At 35.9% G+C, this 25,251-nt stretch overlaps 1 long non-coding RNA gene across 2 annotated transcripts; it reads left to right on the forward strand.

The window, feature by feature from the left end:
• Positions 1 to 14,213: 14,213 nt before the first annotated feature.
• Positions 14,214 to 20,528, forward strand: LOC127434777 (uncharacterized). Of its 2 annotated transcripts, none has more exons than XR_007896083.1 (3): positions 14,214 to 16,473; positions 18,515 to 19,106; positions 19,254 to 20,528. It is a non-coding gene; the product is annotated as an uncharacterized LOC127434777 (long non-coding RNA). The 2 variants fall into 2 exon arrangements; XR_007896084.1 differs by having other exon boundaries at positions 18,515 to 18,863; positions 18,980 to 20,528.
• Positions 20,529 to 25,251: the final 4,723 nt, after the last annotated feature.

A 25,251-nucleotide genomic window follows, 5' to 3' on the forward strand; every position in this document is an offset into this window, starting at 1 on the left:
CTTCTCATGTGCAGCATATGGGAGGTTCCTTCTTCCCAATTTAAGTATTTACATCATTTAGTAACAGTAAGTCTAATGGATTTAACTTTTTTAATGCAAGGTAAAATGTGCATGAACCAGGACTGAGATTATACAGTATGTGTGTGTGTTTTGTGAATCACAGTTGCTGGGTGTGAAGACCTTTCCGTCTTGACTTGAACTGTAATGTTCCAATGCCCCATTTCTGCCTTTTCTTCCCATTTCTAATCATATAAAAGTGACTGGAAGGTCATTGGAATTTCTCATTACCCTGTGGCATATACTGTACTTGATCAAAATAACCTTACAAATGACAAACGATAACCTTCATAGTCTTCATTGTATAGTAATCAACAGTTTCTAAGAATAGTTAAGTCTCTTATTATTATAAAGTAAAATAAAACGAAATAAAATATAGGCCAAAATGTACTACACTCTACTCAGTGAGCGATCATACTATTAGAACCAAAACATTTCCTTTTGGGGCCATTCACAAAGGGAAATTTCTTGCAGTCTAGTCTCATGAAATATATGTGAGCACTGCAATGTTTTTGTAACTAAAATTACGTTCTTCGTTACACGTTTGGCTGCAGTTTTCAAGTAAAATGTCCAGCGAGGGGCGCCAAAACCGAGCGAAATGATGTTGTAATCAGACAAGGTTTTTATGGTGAATTTTAGATGGAGGTTTTAACCTAAAACTTTACCTAAACCTAACCATTAGTGTCCGAAAATATAATTGAGAGTTTAACAAAACAGACATCCTTACCCTTATACAACACCTAACCCTAACCGATAGTGTTTTAAAATGCAAATTTGAAATAAAATAAAACAAAATACATATTAACTGAAGCAACTACGTGTTTTTGTGTCACCTCTTTGCCACTTTCGTGCGGCTTTGGCTGGACTCGAACCATGGCCGTAGAGCTACCAAGCAAGCTAAAAACTTGGGAATAAGTGTATATGTAAGTGGGTCTGTAATACAAGTGTTGAAATGTTTCGTTTTTCAAATTATGCATTAAAGTAAGAGTGTTTTGATTTCATAACAAAGAGGGTGTTGAGCAATAGAATGAAAAATACGTTTTTATGAAATCAAAATCAGCAATTGTACTCGTGATTTGGGTGAAAATTAATAAACCACAGTTGTTGTAGCTCCTCTGGTGTTCATTTCACCAAGAAACTGCAGTGAAATGTAGAAAGTGGCACATACAAGTCAGTTTGCAAAAATGTATATAGAGTACCATTCATTCTATGAGACCAGGTTGATTTTTTGTGTTCAAAAGCAGCAAGACAGAAAATAGCAGTGCTGAATGGAATACAATGCAGGTGTCTCAAGTTTTTGATTTATTGAGAGATGCATCGCAACAGTTAAAGACTTACAATGCATATTTACGTTAACCAACAAAAAGTCACTTGGATGGACGCAAGAATAGGTCTCGTGTGAACGGCCCCTTAAGAGTGGAATGTTTACCATAATACAATAGAATAACTCCATACTTTTGCATGTAGAGCCACTGATTCCTGACAATGGTTTATTAGACTTGGCAGCAGAACAAGTGAAATGTCTTAGTATGTGTCACTAAACATTATATCCCATAAAGCACAAACAGTGAAGACAACTCAGTCACTCTGTAACAGTCCTCTTCTCTTAGTAGCCAACGGCAGTTCATGACATCTTATAACAGTTTTCCACAAATTCACTTCTGAAGCTACAAAGCTACTAACAGTGACAGACCGTTCACTGTTGCGTGTGCAAAATTTTCTTATGCTTAATATTTTTCAAAAGACCTAAAAAATTAATTCTTGTTAGCAGATCATGAAAACCTATTCTGTATTGTAAAGTCAGGAATTTTAAACTGAACTGCTAAATTTGCCCAAATGGCAACTCAAACTGTGGGCTATAATATTGCAGCTGTACAAACAGTTGTAGGTCTGATCTAGAACTTAGTTCACTTAAAGACATGTCTTGTGTAGTTTCCAAACATTCATTTTCTACTAGTTAATTAAAAGCTGGTGTGTGTAATTTTGTGTAATTTTTCCATTGTTAAAATACCTTCTTGTGTCCCAGCATAGTATGCAGAGACAAGTAAAGAGGGAAGGGATCATGTCGGGGAAAAGAATGGCACCAAAGATTGAGAAGTAATACAAAACTGTTTTAGGTAACATTCCAACACTCTATATTGAATTCCAAAATTTAGTTCATGAGTAACAGAAACATGTCAGACACATTATGAAGTTATAGGCTGTAGTGTGGTTACATAAGGTGTGCCAAAGCATGCTAGAGCCATGTGGCAGTTAGATATTACACTTAAAAGGTTAGTTTACCCAAAAATGAAAATTCCGTTTTCATTTACTTACCCTTATGTTGTTCCAAACCAATACGACTTTCTTTCTTCCAATAAACATGAAAGGAGATTGTAGGCAGACTTTTAAGGACTTACAGCCTCAGTCACCATTCATTTACATTGTAAAAAAGATGCAGTTAAAGTGAACAGTGATAGAAGTGGTCAGTCCCTAACTTTCGGGGACTGTAATAAGGAAAATCACAACAAGTAACATCACAAGAAATTTCATTCAAGATTCAACAATGTTCACAGTACTGCAATGTCGAGATTTAAGAGTGAACTATATCAGAAGTGAAAATGCAAAAATGTGGAGGAAGGTGAGTTTTTTTACTTAATCTTTCAAGAACATTTATAAAACTCATTTATGTCTCAAATGTTTTCGGATTTCAACCTAAACATGATGACAGGGGAACTGACCAAGCCTTTTGTTTGTCAAGTACTGTACAAAATGTTGTAGAATCAATTATCTGTGCTTGTGTAACTGACCCAGGTGTATATTTCACTAGGGATTGGCTGGGAATTATTCGTTGCAGTACAGATTTTGACTGTAAATGGACACCTGTTTTCTGATAGAAAACCCTAAATGTGTGAATGTATACATACTGTGTGTGTGTGTGTGTGTAAATAAACACATAAATATAAGAAATTTCTCCTTTATAGACAGGTGTCTTATTTGGCACTGCTGAACCCCATTTTAATGATGTGTGAATTTCAGAATGTTTTTCAGAAGTTACGTCAAACAAGTGCAAGCATGCATTCACATTTTCTGGCCACAGCCTGATATGTTGCCTACATCCTTAAAATACTAGAGATAAGGTTGAATACATTTCTCTATAACAGCAGGTTTTAAGCATAGTAGTCGGATTTGTTTAGCAATGCTATCACTTCTATGCTTAAGAAAAGGGCACAATTCTGTTTGGAGAATTTAATAAGATAAGATTAATAATATATTTTTTATATAAAAATAAATAAATAAAAAACAATTGACTTTTAAGAGCAAATGGTGTCACCATAGCTAGTGCTAAGTGTCTGGTAACTCTTTTATTTTTTTCAGAACCCCCAGTTTTATTTTTATATTCTATTAATTTATGCCCGCTTTAAAACTGGGCAGGACATGAAAAGAATTGAGTAATCTATAAAATTGATTTCCATTTCATATGGGAAAACTGATTTTCTAAAAGGGTTGCCTATACAGGTATGTGCTGAATGCAACTTTGTATTATGAATTACAGTATGTACAGCATAGGTCTATACACATCTGCTCAATTTTTGGCAGTTGAATAAACTGTCTGAATGTTATGAGCAATTGTTCTTATAAAAATGTAAATGTCATCTCCAAATATGCAACCATTTTCCCGTGAAATGGAATGACACTACACACTACAAATGACATTTTTAAACAAAAAAGTGTCATAAAGTGGTTCATACAAGAACAACATATAAGCACTGAATAAATACTCAAAATTCTTTGTTGTCACTTTTAAAACCAGTTTGAACTGTTATTTGCAGGGCTGGATTAAGACTCCTTAGTGCCCCTGGGCATGAACACATAGTGCCCCCATGCCCCAAAATCGCACACATACACAACACAAATAGGTCTAATACTCAAAAACTCCTAACCTGACATGTTCACATGGAGTAATGCAGGGTGCACACAAGACCACACAATATCAAGCAATTATAAACCATTTTCATAAGAACACACTGCTATTGTGCAGCCTGAACACTACTGTAGTTACAAATAAAGTATTAATAGTACTTACAGTATAATAACTAAGTAAACAATAAAATATGAACAGGGATTGCTCGCCAAATATTCTGACATTTTTTACTCAACTTCATTCCAAATGCCATATGATGTGATATATTCCATGTTTTCTAAATTAATACTATAGTTTTGTGTGTAGAATAGATTGAATTTGCAAATGTTGTCAGCCACTGACTGTGTCCTATGAGAAACAAAGTTTTCTTCCTGCAGAGGGCACTTGATGGTTTATAAAACCGAATCCTCCATTCATCCGCATTTAAATCTCGGAACGTTTTATGTCATTAGAGACATTTTAGCATTGGATAGTAACTTTTAATAAAAACTGATAATTTCAAATATTCATTCCTGTGAATGGAAATCTGCCTCAGCTGCATCTATAAAAGCATTTTTAATCCTCATCCAGTAATAATAAACGACTATGATTGGTCCATCCTGGCCAGCACTGAGAGAAGTAACAGGTAACGTGTCATAAACAGTTGCGGTCCGGAACTCTGATTAATGATGCTGGAAAACTTTAATAACCATTGAAATAAAAATGGACCAAAAGCATTTTAAAAATGCCATCTCATGGTGCCCCCCTGGACATTGTGCCTCCCTGGATGTGGTGCCCCTGGACACATGCCCAATTGCCAATATGTTTAATCTGGCCCTGGTTATTTGGTATCAAGTTAAAGGACAAAAACCTACATGGCCCAGATTTAAAATATCCCTTAGCCTTTATTCATTATGCACAATAGAACATTTAAAATACAATAAATAAAAAAAAACAATTGTTTCAGACATCAAACATGTCAGATTTAAACAGAAATTAATTTAAAAAAAAACTCTAAAACTTCATTCATTTTGAAAGGGATTTGACAAGCTCTGGCAAGGTTTGTATTGGTTTAAATATGGATGATTCCTCACACTAATATTTCTATTATCTGAAAAGAGTGTTTTTGTCTCCTTAGTTTAACAGTACAGCTGTCATATAGGCCAAGATTTATCTAATTCCATACTGAAGGTACTTATTGAATACAGTCTGATACATTTGCAAAATTATAACAACTTAATTAAATTTAAATGAGTTTACTCTCTATCATGTTGCTGTTTAAGGGACCACCATTTTCAAATACACTGTATTTTTTTTTAAATTTATATATTTATTTTTTTACATCTAGTTGTATCAAGATGCTTTTTTGAGTTGACACAACTTGTACTTAAGTTGAATCAACAAGTGCATTTCTCATCTCAACTGGCTTAACAAAGTTGTCTGAAAAAACAAAGACTTGCCAGCTCCCAGCATGCATTGTTGCATTAATAAATAATGAGGTTAGTGTTGTAGACTTATTTTTACTTTATGTATTTATTTATTTTTTGCTATTTGTGGACTTTATTTGTACTGCTGCTGCTGTTGTTTTTGTGATTACTGTTTATTAATAGTGTTGTGTTAATTTTTAGAGCTCATCTTTTACTTAATGATGTTTATTCAGTACTGTGGCTAAATTGGTTAGGAATAAAGCCTCAGCAGAACCAGATTTTCCATCGCAGCACAAGAGTAATAACTTCATGAATTTCTTTACTGTTAAAATTGAAATAATCAGAAATAAAATTGGAATTATGCAATCATCTGTCACAGTACCTCAGAAAACAGTGTCTCATAATTTTCCACACGTGCAACTTCATTCCTTCACTGTCACAGGTCATGAAGAGCTAACAAAACTTATCGAAACATCAAAAGCCACAACATGTTTGTTAGTTCCAATACCAACCAAGCTCTTAAAAGAAGTATTCCCAGTAATCTCAGAACCTCTTGCTATCCTTAGGACATGTCCCAAGAAACTTTAAAATGGCAGTTATCAAATCGCTTATTAAGAAGCCACAACTTGATCCTGGAGAACTGGCTAATTATAGACCGATTTCAAATCTCCCGTTTATGTCGAAAATACTAGAAAAAGGTGGTATCCTCCCAAATATGTTCATTTCTACAGAGAAATAGTATATATGAACAATTTCAGTCAGGATTTAGGCCTCATCACAGTACAGAGACTGCACTTATCAGAGTTACAAATGACTTGCTCTTATCATCTGATCACGGCTGTTTTTCACTTCTAGTGCTTTTAGATCTTAGTGCTGCATTTGACACGATAGATCACAACATTCTCTTGAATAGGCTGGAGAATTATGTTGGTATTTGTGGAGTTACATTTGCATGGTTTAGGTCCTATTTAGCAGACCGCTACCACTTTGTCTATGTAAATGAGGAATTGTCAAACCAAACAAAAGTTAAATATGGAGTGCCACAGGGATCAGTTTTAGGGCCTCTGCTGTTCTCCTTGTATATGATTCCCCTAGGAGATATTATCAGGAATCATGGAATAAGTTTCCACTGTTATGCCGATGATACCCAACGTTATATTTCTTCAAAACCTTATGAGATTTCACAATTCTCCAAATTAGCAGTGTATCAATGAAATAAAAGATTGGATGGCCAGAAATGTCCTTCTACTCAATTCCGACAAAAAAATGGAGGTACTAATTATTGGACCAAAAACCTCTAAAAATAAGCTGCTAAAATATAATTTGACTCTCGATGGATGTACTGTTACATCACCTTCAACAGCGAAGAAATTAGGTGTCATATTTGATACCAATCTGTCCTTTGAAAATCAAATTACCAATGTTTGTAGAACAGCATTCTTCCACTTAAGAAATATTGCTAAATTACAACACATGCTCTCTGTTGCTGATGCCGAAAAAATAATGAATGCATTCATGACCTCAAGATTAGATTATTGTAATGCATTACTGGGAGGATCTCTAGCAAGATCAATAAGTAAACTTCAATTGGTTCAAAATGCAGCAGCCAGAGTGCTGATGAGAACCAAGAAATATGATCATATTAGCCCCATTTTATCATCGTTACATTAGCTACCTGTTAAAATTCTGTTAACTATGTACAAAGCTTTGAATGGTCTAGCTCTGCAGTACTTAAGTGGCCTTCTACCACGCTATATTCCATCACGTTCATTATGATCGCAAAATTCTGGCCTCTTAATAGTTCCTAAAATATCAAAATCCACAAAAGGAGATAGATCCTTTTCATATTTGGCTCCTAAACTATGGAATAGTCTCCCTAACACTGTTCGAGATATAGACACACTCACTCAGTTTAAGTCTAGACTAAAGACTCATCTATTTAGCCAGGCATACACCTAATTTATCCTTCATCTCACAATTAGGCTGCTTTAGTTTGGTCTGCCGGAACCAGAAACAGTGATCATGATCTATAAATCTGCAATAAATTGAATGGCATCTATGCTAATATCATTTTATTTGTTTCCCTGTCTCAATCTCAGGACTCCTATCCTGAGGTCACCAGAACCGGCCAGATCCAGCTCCGTTCCTGCTTGGTGTTGGACTCCACTGCTACATGTCGCTGTGTGATGATGACTAATAGCAGCCAGTGCCAGCCAAACATCACTTCAGTCTATTACGATGGACTTCAGAGGATGAACTGATGCCAACTCCAACCATAAGACATGGGATACTTCATATGCCATTGCCTGAACCTTGGATTTAGGATAGACCTCACCGAAATTACCAGCCAGGTTGAACTGCGATGCACCTAACTGATCTCTGCCTGCATCACCTCAGCCTAATGACGGACTACACTCTTGAAATGGAATACATAGACTATCAATTAATTGCCAACAAAACACTTCATCAGCCAACTAACAAGGGCAATTGCATCTATGTGAACTTCTGCAGTTAAATCCAGGATGGACTTCAAAGACATTAGTCATTAATCTTACAGTTCATTCAAAATCTTTGTTTTAAACACTGACCCTTAACACTTACTTAGTTTAATAATTTTAAACCATGACTTGCACTATACATATGTAATATTGGCATTATATTTATGATGTTAGCCAGAGGGGAACTGGCCCCCACAGTAGGTCTGGTTTCTCCCAAGATTATTTTTCTCCATTAACCAACATCTTATGGAGTTTTGTGTTCCTTGCCACAGTCACCTTCGGCTTGCTCACTGCGGTTATAAATACAATTATTATTTAATTACTTATTTTTAAACAATTCACAATCGTATTTGATCAAACTACACAATGATCACTCTAAGACATTATAGATATTACAGTTTTATCTTCTGTTAATACCTGATCTTCTGTAAAGCTGCTTTGAAACAATGTGTGTTGTGAAAGGCGCTATACAATAAAAATGACTTGACTTGACTTGATGTTTGTTGAGTATTACCATTACTGAGGTTTGTGTGTCAAGTGCTGATGTAAATGTGCCTCCAAATCAAACCATTATGTGTGTAGCCTGTGTCTCTCAAGGAGAGACCATTCTACAGTTCAAAACTTGCAGGGTTTACTTAGCAATTATAGTTAGGTTCACTGAACTCTAGTTTTGCAGCAGCAGCAGGCCTTAAAATTCCGTATTTATAAACTAAAGTGAACTTGTTATTACTACATCCAATTTCAGTTCAAGTTCAGCTAAATAAACTGATGTTTTCAAAACTACATTCAGTCAGTTCAGATTACTCTTTAATTTGTGAGGTAAACTTACACGGATAAGTAATTTAACTCCAAAAAGCCAATGCAAAAAAGGCACTAAATATAATGAGCTGAAACAACTCAGTGTTTTTTTTTTTTTTACAGTGTATCAGGTTAAAGTTTTAACTGTTCCTGTATGAGTATATGCGAGCTAAATCCAACCAGATTTTGCACAGGTAGCCATTGCAAGCAAATAAATGACGTAAAACAAAAATGGATGAATGTGTTAAGAGTCCAAAGCAAGAACATTGTTTTTCATCAAAGAAAGTCTGTACAGCATTGATTTTTTCACCTCCAGTTATGCATATAATAATAATAATAATAATAATAATAATAATAATAACAATAATACTTATATTTGAATCACTAAACATCCCCAATAAAACACTGTTAGTAACTACTATTTATCTCCAAACAGGACAAAAAATTACCATAAATGTAGTCCATACGACTCATACTGTGCTATATTCCCAATCTTTTAAAGCCATGCAGCAGCTTTGTGTGAGGAACAGACGATTTAAGTTGTTGAATTTGTTATGTAAGAACATACATAAAATATTTTTATAAATAAATAAAAAAATCTTAATTTTCATTTGAATTATTAATTTAAATCACCTAGGGTAATGGAATATCTGGTGCTTATCCTTAATGGATTAACTGCTGAACAGACAACCTTTCTTTTTTTATCCCACTTTCCCTTTTATATATATATATATATATATTGTCATATATATTCTTTCAGGTGCACATTACTAAATCAATCACTATTCATCGAATTTCTTATTGTGGTCCTGAAAATAACCAATATTATCCTCCTCTTCTGTTTCTCTCTCTCTCTCTCTCTTTTTCAATAACCAATAAAATAATTTAAAAACCTTGGGCATGTGGCAATTTCCACATCTACAAATCTGAGCTTCCTCTTTGTATTTTTTGTTTTCTCAAAACGAGTGCAGTCTAACAGAAACTGCATTGTTTCAAGGTGAATAGTCGGTAAGTGAATCATATTGTGTTGTAGAAGCAAGTACAATCCTGTTTGGTAACCCATCCAAGTATCTAGGTGTAAGCAGACAACTTGTGAGGATGTCTTTAATATTGCAGCGTCTTTATTTCCCACTTGTGAGACTCACGTTTGCCTTCACATGACATTTTGCTACCTCTGATCCACTTCATAATCTGTGTTTTCCTACCTGTTCTTTTACTTGGTTAAAGCTTAATTTTAGGGGCTGTTTACACGACAACGTTTTCAACTAAAAACGGTAAACTTTTTATGCGTTTTGGCTGTTCGTTTACACGACAACGTTTTGCCGTTTTGGGGCCTGAAAACGCAAACTTTTGAAAACGGGTTTCAAAGTGCACGTTTTTGAAAACGATGCCGTTATCGTCTCCGTGTAAACATACAAAAACACAAATTTGTGAAAACGATGACGTCATGCGTACGCGTATTATGTGTTCAGCCTATAGGCATGCACGCGAGTACTTCAAAACAACGCACATGACATTCAAAACTACAATGGCGGACAACAGGACAGTGTTTGTGCTGCTCAAGACTGAGTTTATTGATGCTTCTCCAGCAAAGTGTAGATTTACTGTATCACTACTACGACCAGCGATCGCCATCTTCATTGTTTGTATTCACCGCTCTGTGGAAGAATGCTTATGTACGCAGGCGCGTAGTGTTTCTTTACAAAGTGACATTACCAACTACTGGCCTGGCATGCATAATGCAGCCTTTTTAGTCATTTTCGCGGATCCGTGTGAACAGGGATCGTTTTGACAATGTTGTAGTCTGTACGCGAAACTTTTCAAAAACGCAAAGGAAAAACATTTCCGTTTTAGTACATCGTTGTCGTGTAAACGTACACTAAATGTCAAAATCTTTCAATGTTTTATATATAATTTAAATGTAGCCTATATATATCATTTCAAAAATAGAACAATTAATAAATAGAAACTTTCGGAATAAATTATAGCATGTTTTAATGATTATGCCTAATAAACTATGCCCAGCTAAATGTAGAATATTCAAGAATATAAAAGCAATATTAATTAAATTCAGAATGTCTCAGAATGCTGAAGCCAGAATTATCCCTATTGACCTGTTTCAGTGACATAACTTTTTCCTCGTAGCCGCTGTATTTGTGACCATCAGCAGAAGAAAACAATGGCGGTGAATGGAAAAACACCCAAGAAACATCAAAAATTCCTTTTGAGCCATGCCAATTCCCAGGAAAGGTTATACAAGTCTGAGGACAGCACAAATACTGCCAAATGGAACTTTCGCGGACATTTAAAGATAATTTATCCACAATTAATCTCCGTATGGCAGCGGGTCTGATGTGTGACCAGCGAGTACACTGATACATCACATTTATTGTAGATTGGTATATGTCTCATCACTGTCACGACTATGTTGCTCGGAACTGCACCCAAGAATTTCACACACTATTGCGCTTGTGTATATGGTTGTGTGACAATAAAAGTGATTTGATTTGATTTGAAATAAGTGATGATACGTATGGCCGCCAGTACATAGACTAGGCTTTTGACCCAGAACTTTTTCAATCTAATAATGTGATGCTGCATCACCGCTGAGTAAACTGTGTGTTTTATTGTTATTTTTATTTTAAAAAGTGTACAGAAATTCTCTCTAAACGCGGACGGAGCAGTGGGAGCACAACAGGTGGCACTGGCAAGACACACAGTCTGACCAATCAGAATGTTCATTTCAGACAGACACTATTGGATTTTTGCTAATCAATCATATTTTCCGTTTCAGTAAGGGGCGGGACATTTCCAGCGTCTAAGGCTAATACACGTGCAACCCCGGAGTAAATGTAAATGTATTTCCCCGCTAAACATATATATATATATATATATATATATATATATATATATATATATAACTTATGCAATTAAACTTTGTGAAAATACTGCATGTTATTGCACCCGTACTAGTTTTTGATGCTTTTTGCAGATGCTGGACAACTGTGTCCCGTAATTATATAAAATGTATTTTATTTTATTTTTTGTCTTTTACTGCTGTCGCTGGTGCCTTTTTCTCGTGATATCAAATCATTTAAATATATATTTCTTAGTGGGAAAACAATTTCACTATACACAGAAAAGCACATTATAGTACATGAATATAATAATAATAAAAACATTAATTATTACGTAGGCTATATATGGTATAGATAATGTGTTAACGTGAACATTACTACACTCATATAAGCTATACAATACTTAACAGTTTATTGCGTATTATGTTTGTATTAGTTTATTAATTAGAGTAATTTTCATAGTGGCCTAATGAAAGGAACATTAATAAGACCTATACATTTCAATACATATTCAACATCAAGTTACCATACCACGGTTCTTAGTTGTTCTGTACACCATGCCAGCAAGGAACTTACCCTGATATACATTTTGTAAATTCATGTGGAACTATAATTACAACAATAATAAGTATAATAACCGGGTTCATGTTTTGTGTATGTGCTGTACAACGTGATCTTATGAGAACTCGTATGTACTCTGACGTAAAGTTTGGTTCTAGCAAACCAAAAAATTCTCTTATGTTTACATAGACAACGAAAAGTACAATACTGATCTACTGACAGCATGTAAACGTCATCATTTTACATACAAATGTTTACGTGTACTGTTTGAATTTATTTATATTGAATAATTCATAGAATTAAGCAGTTAAATACATTTAATTTATAATCAGTGAGATTAGTTAAATGCATCACATTTATTTAATGCAGTTGACATAATAATGACATTTTAACGGTTCATTCTGTTCTGTGTGATTTCTGCTGCCCTATACAACGTTTTAAATGATTATATCACTTTAACCAAAATTACACTTTAAAATGTTAAAATGAATAAAAACTCTATAATCGTTTAATTTTATTTTTAATTGCCATGGGACACAAAAGGAGTTTTCAGAATATGCCAAAAAACAAAATAAACCACAAAAAGCACCATAAAACAACAATAAAAGTAATCCATACATTTGTTAGCTATAATCCAAATCTTCAGACTGCTTTCTGTGAAGAACAGACCCAAATTCAATCCTTTTATTCAACGATCTCCGTCTCCATCCGCCGCAGCGCCACCATGCCCGCTGTAACCGTCAACCTGCATTGGTTTCGTTTTCAAATTCAAAAATTGCCGCCTCAGTGATGTCGAATGCTCATTGGCTCTTAAGTGTCTTGTGATCGTTTGCGACATGCCGTATTCTGCGATGTATATGTTTGAATGAGATATGACAGCGCCGTTATGGAGTGCATCAGAAGATTTACAACGATTAGTAATTTAAATTCTACTCTCCACCTCACACAATGCTATTGTATGACATCATGGAGCACATCGGCTGCAGGCATTCCCCTTTGAACTAATTTTGTTCTGAATTTTGCCATTTTTCTGAATTAATTATTGTGATTAAATGTAGCCTATCTGCCTGTTATGTGTTTTATATGCTTAATAAATGGTTATGATAAGGTTTAGGAGTAGGTGTGGGATTAGTGGCTGTAAAATATATGTAAATGAATATATTTTAACAAAAATAATTGCTACTGTACATTAATCTAAGTTACATGTTTTTATATTGTTGAAATGTGGTTATGTTTAGAGGTTGGGGTAGGGTTAAGGGATCTAAAATATCTATAAAACCGTAAAAATTTACAAATATATTTATAATCGATTCGCGTATATCACGTATCAAATATAGTTGTAATGGATTTGTCAATATTTTACTGCACAGAACTGCAGCTCTGTTATGCTGTCAGTCTACGTGAGTCTGTCGGCAGCTCACTCCCCGCAGACGCAGAATGATACAGGCATTACTGATGGAGACAATTATTTTTATTTTTACAATATAGATATCTGCATTGGGAATCTTATAGCTTAAAGTGATAGTTCACCCCAAAATGAAAATTCTCTCATCATTTACTCACCCTCATGAGTCATGCCATCCCAGATGTGTATGACTTTCTTTCTTCTGCAGAATACAAACAAAGATTTTTAGAAGGATATTTAAGCTCTGTAGGTCCATACAATGCAAGTGAATGATGATCAGAACTTTGTAGCTCCAAAAATCACATTAAGGCAGCATGAAAGTAATCCATATGACTCCATGGGTTAAATCCATATCTTTAGAAGCAAAATAATAGGTGTGGGTGAGAAACAGATCAAAATTTAAATCCTTTGTACTATAAATATCCACTTTCACTTTTACACCTGAAAGTCACATGTGGTGCCTATTTACTTTCACTTTCACATCTGAAAGAGAAATTGGACATTTAGAGTAAAAAAGGACTTAAATATTGTTCTGTTTCTCATCCACACCTATCATATCGTAAATATGGATTTAACTACTGGATTCTAATACTTTTATGCTGCCTTTATGTTATTTTTTGAGATACAAAGTTCTGAACACCATTCACTTGCATTGTATGGACCTACAGAGCTGAAATATTCTTCAAAAAATCTTTATTTGTGTTCAGCAGAAGAAAGAAATGCATACACATCTGAGGTGGCATGAGGGTGTGTAAATGATGAGAGAGTTTTCATTTTTGGGTGAACTAACTCTTTAAGTCTAATGAACGCATTTAACCAAACGTGATTGGCACACAGGCTGCCAGTTTCTACTCAGTAAATCTGACGGAATCCATGCAGACAATTTATATTTAGTTTACGTTAGATTTGTTTATACACTGTCAGAAAAAAAGGTACAGTGCAGGTACAGTTTTGTTCCTAGGGGTACAAAATATATAACTGTACCTTTAAAGGTCCACAATAGGTCCTTATGGTACAATTATGTACCCAAAACGACTTATAAAGGTACAACATTTTAGGTTTAGATGTGAAAGGTCCATTTTTTTTTTTTTTTTACAGTTTAGCTCTAACTGGAATAACGTATGTCTTTTTTTATTATTATTAATTTAATGTATGTCAGCTCATGATAACATCAAGACACCATATTAAGTTGTTTTAAATGTTAAAAATATATTTTGTAGGCCTATACATAAGATTAGGCTACATGTCATGTAGGCTATATGAATATATACTTCACTTCATGTAGCCTATCCTGTCTGTAAAATTAGACAAATGTTATTTCAAAACATGTTAATGAATTTATTAAATGAAATATTTTTAATAATTTTACATGTTTGTTGTAATGTAGTATTAATTTTTTGTTTAAAAAACTTTTTTTATCAAATTAATGAACTTTTGACCGTCGCATCAAAAACAGTCAGATTTTTTTTTTTAAGATGCTGAATTAAATTTGGAATAAAGACCATGATGAACGGCAACAAAACATTCAAAACATACACTATATTGCCAAAAGTATTCGCTCACCCATCCAAATAATTGAATTCAGGTGTTCCAATCACTTCCATGGCCACAGGTGTATAAAATGAAGCACCTAGGCATGCAGACATGCTTCTACAAACATTTGTGAAAGAATGGACTGCTCTCAGGAGCTCAGTGAATTCCAGCGTTGTACTGTGATAGGATGCCACCTGTGCAACAAGTCCAGTTGTGAAATTTCCTCGCTACTAAATATTCCACAGTCAACTGTCAGTGGTATTATAACAAAGTGGAAGCGATTGGGAATGACAGCAACTCAGCCACGAAGTGGTAGGCCACGTATAATGACAGAGCAGGGTCAGGGTCGTTGGATGCAGTGGCGTAAAGCACGCCGCCACTGGACTCTAGAGCAGTGGAGACGCGTTCTCTGGAGTGACGAATCACGCTTCTCCATCTGGCAATCTGATGGACGAGTCTGGGTTTGGCGGTTGCCAGGAGAACGGTACTTGTCTGACTGCATTGTGTCAACTGTGAATTTGGTGGAGGGGGGATTATGGTGTGGGGTTGCTTTTTCAGGAGCTGGGCTTGGCCCCTTAGTTCCAGTGAAAGGAACTCTGAATGCTTCAGCATACCAAGAGATTTTGGACAATTCCATGCTCCCAACTTTTTGGGAACAGTTTGGGGTGCCCCTTCCTGTTCCAACATGACTGCGCACCAGTGCACAAAGCAAGGTACATAAAGACATGGATGAGCGAGTTTGGTGTGGAAGAACTTGACTGGCCTGCACAGAGTCCTGACCTCAACCCGACAGAGCACCTTTGGGATGAATTAGAGCGAAGACTGCGAGCCAGGCCTTCTCGTCCAATATCAGTGTCTGACCTCACAAATGTGCTTCTGGAAGAATGGTCAAAAATTCCCATAAACGCACTCCTAAACCTTGTGGAAAGCCTTCCCAGAAAAGTTGAAGCTGTTATAGCTGCAAAGGGTGGGCCGACGTCATATTAAACCCTATGGATGTAAGAATGGGATGTCACTTAAATTCATATGCGTCTGAAGGCAGATGAGCGAATACTTCTGGCAATATAGTGTACTTTATTGCTTATGCAGACGTTTCGGTTGTTGTCGCTTTAAGAGACTTCCCGCTTGGCTTGAGTCTTTCAGTGCGGTCTGACAGAACTTCAGAACACGATTTTCAGAATCGAGCACTTTTTGGAGGACACATTTTTCAGGTAAGTTTTCGGGATAATGTTATATATTATTTTTTCCACGTATGATGGCATGTTCTGTTGATTGTCTAATTCGTTGTTCCCCTGCTTAAAGCCCGCGAAAAGTACTCCAGTCAGACTGGCTGTTGTACGTTACTGACCGATTCGGAAGAGCCTTCAGAAGTTCAGAATGGAGTTGGGGAAACTGTCTACCGCTCAATTAATAACGGAGCTAAGGCAGTCTCTGAGGAGAGGAAAAAATCAGGGTGAGTATGTTAATTATCACATGTTGAGATGTTTTAAGAAATTTTAGACTTTTCTCGAGGATTCTACTCTGTGTGACAACGGCCTTTATCCATAGACTATGAACTTTCATAACGTAGCCTCTCGTACCTTATTTCTTTAATAAAAACTGTGGCCAACACTATATATTTGTAGGGCTAGTTATTGTTATTGGTGGTTATCTCAGTTTTTACATTGAGACCAAAAACGTCCTGCCGTTGGGATTGCGACATTCTGTTAGGCCGCACGAGACTTAAACGCGACGCTCTGACTCGGATTATACACGGCCATCAAACGGAAAATCAAGTAATTCATAATTTAAGTAAAATGGACAGCACAGAAGCGGTAGGAATATTTGTTACAAACACACTTGATGACATAAAAAATATTTGATATTAAAAACACGATTGTAACAGTCCACTTTATCACTTTATTGGCGCTCAATTTACTGGTGTTTGCGCCATTTATTTACCACCCAAAAAAGCATGTCTTAAACCACTGGTCATTATGGGAATGATCCGGCGGTGTCTGTTCTTTAATTTGCACGTCGTCAGTAGATCACACGCAAAACTTTCCATCTCCCATCGGCGCTTTTTTGGAACTGCGCTCTCACGCTTATTTGCCCTGTTTAGTAAATCTGGCCCTTACTCTGTAACCATTTATTAGAGGGTCAGTTAACCCAAAAATAAAATTGTCATTACTCTCCCCCATGTCATTCCAAACCCGTAAGACTCATTCATCTCCAGAACACAAATGGAGATAATTTAATGAAATCTAAAAGCTTTCTGTCCTTCCATTGACCGCTTACACAACTAGCGTTTTCAAGAAAGGTAGGAAAGACATGATTAAAGTAATCCATGCGTCTCCACTGGTTTAACCTCAATTTATGAACATAATCTACCACTACATTTACAAAATATTAATATCCAGCGTGCGTTCATGACAGCGCCACAACGCATACATGTTGTATTGACACGAGAGCAGACGTTGCGTAAATGTGTTCGAGATTAATATTTTGTAAAAGTGGTAAATTATGTTGTAAACTGACACACACAAAGCACTCGCGTGGCTACATTGAGGTTAAACCACTGGAGTCACATGGATTACTTTAATGATGTCTTTACTAGGGCTGCCCTCAACTTGAGATTTTTCTAGTCGATTATTATTCATTAATTTTAAGTGATTGGTTTACTAATCACACATTTATATTAATAAGCCTTATAAATCATAATGAGCCTTTAATTGCCTATATACAATACATGGCCTAATCGGCTCAAGTATACACTGAGTTTTGGTTTATTTTTTTGACTCGCTCAAGTTCACAGAGATGGCAGAAAGCGCATCCTGTTTATTTATTTATTTCTTTTTTACAAAGGCACAACATTTTCTTTTGAGTTTACACAAATAAAAGTAGACTTTCGAATGATGTATCATCCTTATCTGTATGACCAAAAATGACAGTATTTTAAGTTGTTTCCGCTGTTATCAGGAAATATGCAAGCGATCATGCCGGCGCCTCCATGTCATGCAGTAAAGCACGCTATACTTTAGCTTCCACACTCTCCACAAACACTTGGATGTGCGACTAATAATAGCGCACCTTTATCTAGGTTAACGGAGCGTTAGAGGGCCTTGAAAGTGGTAGTTGCGTAGCTGTCAATTGAGGGCCAAAGTTCTCAGATTTCATTAAAATATCTTCATTTTGTGGTCCGAAGATGAACAAAAGTCTTACAGGTTTGGAACGACATGAGGGCGAGTATTTAATGACAATTTTCTTTTGCGTGAACTAACCCTTTAAGATGTATGAACTGACAACGGTGTATGAGTTGACAACTAAGATGATCAAGAAAAGGTTAGGGCACATATTTCAAGTGAAACTTGTTTGGAAAAATTCTGAAGTTAGTGTTTGTAAATGAATGTATTTGTCTTTTCAGTAGTAAGAACTGGTACTTTACAGTATTTGTTGTACTTTATGTATCCCTGTAACATTGCATTGCCTAATTATTACTTTCTCTCTTACCATAGTAATATCAGCCCATCAGCTGCTTTTCCTGCACTTTTTGAAGTTCCTAAGTTTCCTTTTGATGTTCAGGCTAAATTGGATCAAAAACAAAGCAAACTTTCAGCATCAGATAGGATCAAAATTATAAGAACATTGTATGAAAGCATGGCTCAGTACAGTATGTAAGTATTCCCCATTAACTGTGCCAAGGTCTTAATGGGTTACATTTTAATACAATTTTAAACCAAAATTTTTACGCTACACTCGTGTTTAAGAGATTTCTGCAGGTATCCGACTAAAGAGTATGTTCAAGTGGCGAAGGCCCTGACTCTGAGGTACCCCTTTTTCAAGGACAAAGAGGGCAATGGATATGTAAGTAGACAAGTAACTCTTAATATCCTGCTCTTGGTTCTGTTGATAGTTTGTTTTTTGTTTTTTGCCCACATTATTTTAAATGGCACACATGGCATGTGTCTCTGAAATGCAAGTTTAAATTTGAGCGGACACCTTTTGGCTGATGTTGAAGAAGTGAAAAGACTTAAACAGAAGTTTGGTCATTCAAAAATGTCTCCGCAACCTGAAAAAATCACTTGCAAACAAATTACAAGGACTGTGGTGAGAATTTTATAATCTTTTTACAATGTTACATGTTACCAGTGTATTGTTCTCAAATTTGTCATAAGTGACGATGCAAACATTTTAATTTTCTTGCCTAGAAATTAGAAATAATGTTCTACCTGATTGTTTTTGTCTGTGCACAAGGATATGGATGTTGTTTGAGAGGACGCTACCTCAATAGAGGGACATGTGAAAGTCCTACAGGACCAATGTTGAAAGACACAGTCAGATACTCGCATTGTTGAAGAGCGAATGAGGAGGACCTTTGCCTGGAGGCGGAAGATTACTGGTGGGATGACTGTTGAAGATGTTGTCAGATATCCATTCTTGAAGAGTCCATCAGGGGGTCAGTGTGCAAATTATACAAGTACACAAACCCATTAACATGTAGGACACAAACCGTATAAAATCCTGATTTTTCTTATGCTTTTTTTTTTTTTTTTTAACTAATTTCGGCTTTATCAAGAAATTGGTTTCCTGTATAAGTCTGTTAATCTCTGCTGGCACTTTCAAGAAATTTTGGAAACATTGCATCCAGTGTACTACAGCTTGCTCAAGGGAAATCTCTTTTAGCAAAGCTGCACAAAGAAGCTAGAGAAGAATCTCGTTGAAGACCATCTTGGTAACTGACTTTTTTTATTTTTTATTTTTTTTATCCTATTTATTAAATGGCCAGTTCACCCTAAACTGAAAATTGTCATTGATTACTCACCCTCATGTCTTTCCAAACCTGTAAGACTTCTGTTCAACACAAATGAAGATATTTACAAGTACAGCCATGTCAATTTTGAAGGCAAACTGCTTCAGCGAGTAACAGAAGTAGAGATTAATGATGTCAAATATTGTGTTAAAGATGCGTTTACTGTGGGTCACCTGCATGCAGAAGTTCCATTTGGTTTTTTTTTGTTTTTTTTTCAAATTAAGTACATTCTTAACATGGACACAGACTGGTTATTGTGTGGGAAGCTGTTAATTCCTGACTCATTTTGTCAACATTATTATTCATACTGCGTGAAATGAGAATGAATGGACTGTCCTCTCACTAGGTGAGGAGGTTGATTACCAGGCACTAGATACCTACAGTGTTGATCACAAATTATTTATTAGCACTTGGTATTCTTGCTGAAGAACAACTGCCCTATGCTGTAAACCTCAATGTGCAGCACATGATATAGCCCGTTTAATTAGCTGTATATCAATGTATAACAGTTCTTTTATTTTTCTGATTTAATTTGTAAGGATTCTGCAGTACAGACAATTTCTTGTATTCCTGTTAATTTTTTAAAGGTGATACTGTTTTATACCTCTGATTATATTTGAGTAATGTCTGAAGCTTTTATGTGCGATGAACAATTGTCTTGACTCACACCTACTGTTGTGGTGATGTAATGCATTTCAAGTAATTATTTGTAAAAGTTTATAAATAAACTGGCTTACAAATATGCTTTTTTTTTTTTTTTTTTTTTTTTTTTTAGCGCCACATAGGATCAAAACTGCTTTGTCATTGGGGCGTACCCTGGGAATTCTTTTAATAAGGTACAATTTTGTACTTTCATTGCAGTATGCACAATTGTTCCTTGGGGTACAAAATTGCCCCTTAAATGGTACAAAGTTGTAGGGTACAATTTTGTAGGTACAAAAAGGTACCCTTGAGGGTACCACCCCAGTGACAGCCACTTGTACCCTAAAAGGTACATGCCCCCACCCCCGAGTGTATAGATTGATATTTAGTTTATATTTGGATGAAAATGTGATCCTCCATGTTAAATTTCATGATAACCGTTTTCAATTGTTATCAGTGAACCACTCCTAACTTCTGTAGAATTGATGGTTATTAAATGAGTTAGAGTATGTAAAAGATATAACAATTTTGATATATTTAGCCTAAGCTGAACATACAGTACATTCACATGATCCCTAGCACCATTTTAGTAACCTTCATATTTTCCTTAAGTGGCTTTGTCTGAGATACAGTATATTGTCAATCACGCTTACGGGCACACTTTGACGTAGATTAAATATTAGCTATGAAAAGCCGATGATGACTTAAAAACGAGAGTAACAAAAATACTATAGGCATATATATAATATTTTTTTTTTCTCTCGATCGGAGTGAATAGACCATGCTGCACAGAGCATCGTACTAAAAATTGATTTGTTTGGAAATTATGAAGTGAATCTAATTCATTGAAACAAACTCATGATTTCATTAACATCGCTGCATAATTACGATACAGAACACCGAAAGCGTTTTTTCCGCGTCTCGCGTAGGAGTGCCGCATTTTTTCAGATGTGTCAGATTAAAAGAACTTCAGCTGTTAAATCGCGTGACACCTGCGTTCTGTACTATCCGACACTCAGCGTGCTGCAAAGATGAATGCAATCAAACCAGAATGACTATGATCTGTCACTCAAAGTCGTCATGTGGGTAACGGGAATGCCCCTCCTTTTGGTCCATTGCCCTTTCTGATCTGTCCGTACACAGGGCTTGAAACGATATAGCCGATATTATGCAGTGGGAAAACGAAAGCGTTAAGATCAAATATTGACGGGATATGAACATTTAAATGACTAAAAGAAGAGGACGAGGAAACCTTCAGAGTTACTGACCACCAGATTGCTTTCACGTGGAAATCAATTAAAACAAACTAAATAAAAAACCATGGATTCCCATCTATCCATCTGGAGACGAGTATGCAGTGACTGGTTCGGTCTGCATGTGAAAATGGCCCAAAAATGACCAATGGTAAGTTCATGCATAAAACAAAAAGGTTGTTATGCACTGCCTTCTGTAAGTGTCCCAGTCTCTGGATTTACAGAACAAAGAAAATAACTTAACTTATAATGGTATTACTCTTACCTTGATGAGCTTAATGTGTTTGCGGCTGTAGTTTGAGCCACACTGCAGGAAAGGGTCGTATTTATAGCCATAATTACAAGGGGATTCCCAGTGTTTTATAACCAGCTATGTTAAAATGAAACTTGACGATTTACAAGAAAGTGTTTATTACGAAAGTAAATGTTCATTGCGCAGCACATGCTCTGTGTCACTGTTAAAGAGCATTCATGGATCTTATTAAAGGAATTTTCCGGGTTTAATACAAGTTAAGATCATTCGACAGCATTTGTGGCATAATTTTATTAGAACAAAAATATTTTAACTCGTCCCATATATATAGTACTGTGCAAACGTTTTAGGCACTTAAGATGTTTCACAAAAACATTTGTCATAAGATGATTATTTATATCTTCAGCTTTAGTGTGTCAATAGGTAAACTACATTTTAGACTCCCAAACATTACTGCAAATAGAAAAGATTAGAATAGAAGAACAGGGCGCTCTGCAAGAGATGACATGGCCCCCACAGAGCCCCCCACTGAACATGAGTCAGTCTGGGATTACATGAAGAGACAGAAGCAATTGAGACAGCTGAAACAGATTGAAGAACTGTGATGAATTCTTCAAGAAACTTGATACATCCTATCTGCCAACAACCAAGAAAAACGGTGATCAGACTGATCCACACAACACTACTCCAGCCAATCAGCAAAAGGGGGTGGTTCTTGCACGTGCACAGGATGGGGGGTGGAGGCAGAGCGAGAGGGAAATTCATTAGAAGAGCGACGGCAAATCTGGCTGATGCAAACTTTCTAAACTCAAAGGAGGACAAATGGCTGAGAAACAGACCAAGAGAAAAAGGTCAGATGAATATAAACTGAAAAAGAAAGATTATGATAAGTCAAGGGCTAGGAGCTGCGTCAACATCGGCGAGGCTTTTCAGCAGTGGAGAGACCTCTGAGAGGTAAAGGCTTGAAGACGGATGCAGAAGCTGCTCTCCAGGTGTACCTAGGAGAATTGGAGCTGTTTTAAAGGCAAAGGTGGCCACACCAAATATTGATTTATCTTTTTTATGTTTACTGGACTTTGTATGATGTTAATTGATAAATGAAAACTATTTATGGCATTATTTTTGAAGACATTATATATATATATATATATATATATATATATATATATATAGTACTGTGCAAAAGTTTTAGGCACTTGCGGAAAATGTTGCATAGTGAGGATGTCTTCAAAAATAATGCCATAAATAGTTATATATATATATATATATATATATAACATTAGCTACAACGTCGTTGTCATGACGACGTAACGCTGGTAAATGCCTCATTTTATCACTAAAATCGTGTCAAAACATTTACATATTGCGGCTATATTTGAAACTGTGTATTTTAACGTTTATGGTTTGGCCCCATTGACTACCATTGTGCCATAATCAACCTGCGATTTCTGCTACTTAAAAAAATACGTTTTATATGAAATTACTTTTTAGGTCTTTGTGGTAATCATTATCAACATTACGCCACAAATGCTGTCAATATAGTTTAACTTGGATCGATAACCTGAAACTCGATCTTGAATTGACTGTGATCTGGGTGGTGCAGACCGATATTAAAATTCCAGCAGTACTGTTAAGTAACTCCAACACAATTATCTGCAAACAGCTGAATGAAAATCTAATACTTTGGTTGTCACTGCGTACTCCTTGTTTTTTTAAGGTCACCCATGTTCATGTGTCTATTCCTAGCATCTTCTTGGTACTTCTGTTTTGACGCTTATTATACTACCTCTCACGTTTTCCTGTGAAAGTGCCAACAACAAAAGTAAGATCACGGAGGAATACAGCAATATCATTAGGAGACAAATGAAGCATGTTGTAAGTATTACAAATTTAAAGATTAACACATATGTAATAATAAATGTTTAGCATGTGATTTTTTAAATGTTGATAAATGTAGAATACATTTTATATATATATATATTTATTTAAAACCACGGGTCTGTTGAATGCTTGATTATGATTGGTTGATGGACGTTATAAGGTGTGCAATTATTTTCCAGGAAACGCACGGCTATGAATTAGTTCCAGGTCTTGACTGCATAACGGTTCCATATCACTCCGCTAAATTATTTCAGTTATTTCAAAGAGCCGCACAGGCTACCACAACATAATAGGCAATTAAAACAAAGACATTGGTTAAGTACATTAGATAAGAAGTCTCATGCCCCCTTGTTACTCCAGTAAGTGCTCCAGTAAAGCAGCGCAAGCCTCGCTACCCTCCGTTGCTTGAAGGCTTGAGCTGTATCAGAGCGAGATGCTGAATCTGTGGCGGAAGAAAGTAGTTCCACTCACAAGAGTGTTTTAGGGATGAAAACCAGAAAATATCTTGAGATATAAAACCCAGAACAATATATTAAAGTGTGGTAACTGTGGTATAAGCGGAATAATTGACTATGGCCCATTGAATTATTGAAAAATAATGCACACCCGATGAATTATTGAAAAATAATGCACACCCGAGGTAATGGTCACTCCGCTGCACATTACCACCTCGGGTGTGCATTATTTTTCAACAATTCAGTGGTCGTCGACTCGTCGTCAGTTATTCCTTACATATTTTAAATCAACCTTTTGCCTTCACTAGTTCATTGTAAATCACCCTGGGGTGTAACATTAATTTTCCATGTAGTGGAACATTGAGGCGATAAAAGCTACATGTATATGAATTATATAATAATGAGCAAAATGCTGTTTACATATGTTTTAGTAAAGAATAGCATGTCATACATTTTCATTCCCACATTTATATACATAGATATTTTTCCTTTTCAGGCCACCAGTATTGATCAACGAAAAAACTGCACACCAATACATATCAGCATGTCACAGGAGCCAAACAATGTAAGGAAATGCTTGTGCATTTTTTACTATTAAAGAAGCTCCACCTCTGTTCAAGGTTTCCTCATGTGTGCATCTTGAATTCCATAAAGACATCAGCCAAAACTAGTTTCTCACTCGTGAATGCCTCTCATACTGTATGCGGCAGAATTGGCATCTCCACTGAAACGTGACACTGATCTGTTTCTTTCACTTGTGTTTCTAAATGTTATGACCAGCCCTTCCTACTCATCCTAAAACTTATCCACATAATGCACACCCAGGTTTTGGGTCAGCAGCTGGAAGCACTTTGTTAGACACAGACAGAGCTTTCACCAGGGCATTTTGATAGTTGAATGACCCTGTTTGATGATATACTGTAACAGCTTAATCATTCTGAGTGGCCTCACCTGTTGA

The sequence above is a fragment of the Myxocyprinus asiaticus genome, chromosome 44 (assembly GCF_019703515.2).
Source record: "Myxocyprinus asiaticus isolate MX2 ecotype Aquarium Trade chromosome 44, UBuf_Myxa_2, whole genome shotgun sequence".
In the NCBI taxonomy this organism is placed as follows: domain Eukaryota; kingdom Metazoa; phylum Chordata; class Actinopteri; order Cypriniformes; family Catostomidae; genus Myxocyprinus; species Myxocyprinus asiaticus.